A 4,546-nucleotide genomic window follows, 5' to 3' on the forward strand; every position below is an offset into this window, starting at 1 on the left:
CAAGGGAAGCTCTTAATCCTGTGCTTGGTTTATGACTGGCTGGGTAATACTAGCTTTATAAAATTGCTGACTAAAAGCTGCCACCTCTGTTTATCTTCACTGAAATGTTGGTTTTTTTCCCCTCATACCCTCAGCTATTAATTTAATGTTGCCTTGCCTGTAGCTGCAATATTTTGATAACACGACATCTTTCATGTTAATTTTTTGAATGTTTATACATTGGGATAATGCAAAATGTAAAGCCTTCGTAACCTTACTCACACCATCTGTATTTGTCTATTTCACTTTATTCAAGTCCTTTAATTCTAACTGAACACCAGCAGTATTTTCAGTAAAGCTTCAGCATTTGAAGATAAATATTGGAATGTACTTGGGGACTTCAGCTGGGGGTGCGGGGAGGGGAATATTTGTCAAACTGTCCATAGACTTAATATTGTGAATGTCATTGTTTCATTTTGTTATTATGGTTGAATTGACTCTGATGTTCAGTTTGTAATTTTGGAATTGCTTTTTTCTTAGAATTAAAGTCCAACTTTAAATGTGTGGGGGTTTTTTTTGTTTGTTTTTTGAGAGAAGAATGAGTTTTGAGTCTGTATTCTCGTGCAATACATACATGTGATTTCCTCCTGTCCATGGTTCCTCTGCTCTGGCTTGCCTGTTGCTCTCCTAGAAATTCTTGCCCTGCGCATAGATACTAACTGGTCTTCCAGCTGCACCTGAGAGATGCTTTGTTGCAAGGTGTTATGAACTGGAAAATGCTGCAGTGGTGCTGCTGAAGCTATTACTAGAGTAGTACAAATGGCTTTCTCTCATTTCGTGAATCTTATTGTATGTAATAATGGAGTGGAAAAATACAAATGTTGCTGTATGTAATAATTTTCTTTTAGTTTAACTTGATCATTTTATGTATGCATGTGTGTAAATATATGTAACTCAGCTTTGTTGCAGTCACTGATTTAGAACCTTTCCCTTGTGTACCAAATATGATATTTTTTCCACTTTATATTATTTGTATTACTGTAATATTTAGATAGGAGAACTCTGTTTTGAGGCCATCCTAAAAAATGTAGGCATCAGATAAACAAGAAAACAAAGAAATAATGACACATTGCTGGTCCAAACTGAAATAAACATCATAGCAAACTATTTGTCAAATCCTTGTTCAGAAAAGAAAATTGAAAAGGCACTTTTGTTTGTCTTTGCCATGAAGAGGAATTTTCTGTGCTTTTCCATTTATAGCAGGCGTTTTGTATGAGCTTACTAGGAAATTTTGTAAGGTCGTTCAGTGAGATAAGGTCAATGTTCATGTTTTAGTACGAGAAATCCAAATGAGATCTCAAAGGTGAAGAAAAGCAGTTTATTGTCTTGCAAGGAGGAAAGATGAGTAGATCAATAGAAAAGTGCCAAGCTTCTGAAACGTCTTACTGAAGTGATCTTTAGTGTTGTATTTTAAAAGGAAATTGGTCTTCAGATGGAACATACCAAGGCTGGAGATGGAGCAGTAGTCAGAACACAATGATAAGGATGAACTGGACAAGAGCATCCGTTCTGTGCACTGAAGGACAAGGATGGATCTTGCAAATATTATGCAGGTAACATTTTCAGGCTTTAAACTGTGTCACTTCTCTAGTTCCCAGATGTCTACCTGAATGAGAAGTAACTTTTCAGTTAAAGATATGATGGCAGAAAATGTTTTCTAGAAATGGAGAAAAGGGTTTAGTGTAGAATTTTGCATTTAGTCAGTGTGGAACCATATGCCTAAGTACCTCTGTGGAGGCGTCAGGTCTGTTCAGATCCTAGGAAGGACAGAAAAAAGTGGGAATGAGTGAGGAAAAATGTTCAACCCAAAGTTCGTGGGAGAATTGTTTTGGAAATTGGATCAATTACCTGTAGGTAACTATAAGAAGAAAAGGGGAAAGAATCCTTTGAAGTTGATGAAGACAGTTGAAAGGGGAATGACCATCTTTTGAAAAAGACTGTACAGGGCAATTAGAAAGACAAAAAGATGAATAGAAGCGGAAGCTGTGCATAAGTGTGAGAATGAAGTTGGAATTCATTGTTACTGATATCTCCATCTTTCAGCAGTTATGAAGTAGAATTTTGTACTGTCATTTCACTTGAACTTCTATGGTTTTTATCCTGTCAAGAATGCATTGAGTGTAGGTTTTTTTTGTTGTTGTTGTTTTGTTGTTGTTTTTTTTTTAAAAAAAGTTCCTGTTATATATTTCTGTTTCTGCTATTGTTTTGGGGTTGTTCTTGACATACATTGAAACTTTGGTCTTTCATTTGGGGCATAATAGTGGTTTGGCCATGACCTTTAGAAGTGCAGAACTGAAAGCTAGCTCATCTGTATTGTTTTTAGTTGGTCGGTGGGTTTTTTCTTTCCCCAGATTTCTGCAGTGATTCCATATACGTGAGATCAAGTTGTTCTGATTCTTGTTCATACCAACATAGTTCGCTTTGCATCTGTGTGCATTGTATGCACGTACGTACATGTGTTCAAATTCCCAAGTCCTAGAAACACAAGAACTTAGATTGTATTTAATTAAAATGAAAATTTATTATTAATGAAGTCTTTAAATGGGCTATGACATGCTTATTAAAAAGCTGTTGAAGGATTGTTTAAAAAAAAATAAATATCAATTCAGTTTTTACCTTTTCCTGCTTTTTGTTTTCTGTTTGTGGTAATGAGCTTGGCTGGTATTTATGCTCACATGCCCCAGAGTTGCAGAGAAGTGCCCGCTGGCACCTCGGTGTGCTTCATCTTCCCAGTCTTGTGTCATCGTGTGGAAGGGAAGTCGCTGGGATGAATGCTTTCAGGAGAGACAGCACAAGTGAATAATGGTTGAAGCATCGTTTCTGTGTGTGTTTGTTAACTCTAGTATTTCGAACTAGAAGAAACAGCTGTGTTCTGCAATCTCAAGAGCTGCAAAATCACAACAGTAAGATTTCAAAGCTTTTTAACTTCCTTAACATACCATGGTCATTTTGCATTGGTAACGCTACTTACACTTGGCTACCCTACTTTTAAATGCTTTCTGCCAGAAGATTGCTGCAGTCTGACTGCCTATCAATATTAAAATCTGGCTCATTGATTACTTAGTTTAAGCCACTGTGACTTTTCTCAAAGGTAAATGTAAGAGCAAATGAGTAAAAGAGTAATGTAAATGTAATTTTACTTTTAACTGGAAATCTGGTTTTTAACCAAGACCACTTTTGTCATCTTTTTCAGAAGACCATCTGCAACTGTAATCTTTCTGTCTTAACTAGGACTATTTTTTAAAAACACTGTCAAAATTACTTGTTTCATAGTAATTAAGTGAACAGTAAATTCTTCATCTATCTCAAGCATTTAGTTGCATTTAGGTTTTTTTTAACTATGGCAGCTGCTAATATTAATAGAAGCTGAAGGTCTCACTGCCTGTGTAAGTGGAAGCCATTCAGTTCTGGGTGTATCTAATGAACTGCAGGAGCAATACGGGATACCACTATTTATCAAGGAACAAACTTAGAAAGTTAAGACATACAACATGCCTTTAGTACCTTCAAAACTAAGTGTTTCTGTTGCTTAGAGGTTTGTGTCAAATTTTGATCTGGTATTTGCATTGATGAAGTTGATTTTGGGTTATGCTGATGAAAAAAAGAATTTGAACAGTGCCTTATTTATCCGTATGAAGGTTAAAATGACCTGTAAAACAGCATGATGATTGATTCTAACAGCTGATGAAATCAACTGCCTGCTGCTTGTACTTAACCAAGAAGTAAATGAGGAAAAGAAAGGGCGCTGCTAGTTCTAAATGCTAGTCAAGAATATTTGTTTTCAGCTATGCAAGACTGTGATCTGGAGTATCTTTTCAACTTGTGGCCACCTCATCTTGGAAGGACAGCAGCCTAGAACAAGTGCAAAGAGAAGTAAAATTATTTTTGGGTTAGAGCAAGGGCTTAGTTTAAGGGAAACGAAAAGAAAAATACCTAACTGGCCTGGAGAAAAATAATGTTACTGACAGTTAAAAGAAAAAATAAATCATGAAGGTTGTGGATAAAATGAATACACAACTGTTACTGATCCAGTCTTACAGCACATACAGTGAAGCTAGTAGACTATTTAAAATGGGATCTAGATGATCAGATGACAGGTAGTGCTAGGCTTGCATATGCTGTACAACAGCACCTTCTGTTTTTGAAACAGGAGACTGAGCTAGATAAAACACTTCCTCTGAACAAGTGGGGTTCTTCAGAGTCCTTATGGTCCCCTCTCTGAATGTCTTTTTGGCTACTGGAACAGGTAACAAGGAGAGGCTGTGGATACCTCATCCCATTCAAGGTAGAACAGGGACAGTCTGATCTGCTGGGTGGCAGCCCTGCTCATGGCAGGGGCTTGGAACTAGATGGTCTTCAAAGTCCCTCTCTATCTAAGGCATTCTGTGACTAAGAAATGCAGAAGCTGTGTTATGAAAAGCAAGGTTCTTCTTAGAAAAGCTAAGTTTTTTGGCTTAGGACATTTGATCTTTTGCAGCTTACTTTCTTGTAAGATGAAGAACACAAA

This window comes from Tympanuchus pallidicinctus, unplaced genomic scaffold, assembly GCF_026119805.1.
Source record: "Tympanuchus pallidicinctus isolate F22 unplaced genomic scaffold, pur_lepc_1.0 scaffold7, whole genome shotgun sequence".
Lineage (NCBI taxonomy): Eukaryota > Metazoa > Chordata > Aves > Galliformes > Phasianidae > Tympanuchus > Tympanuchus pallidicinctus.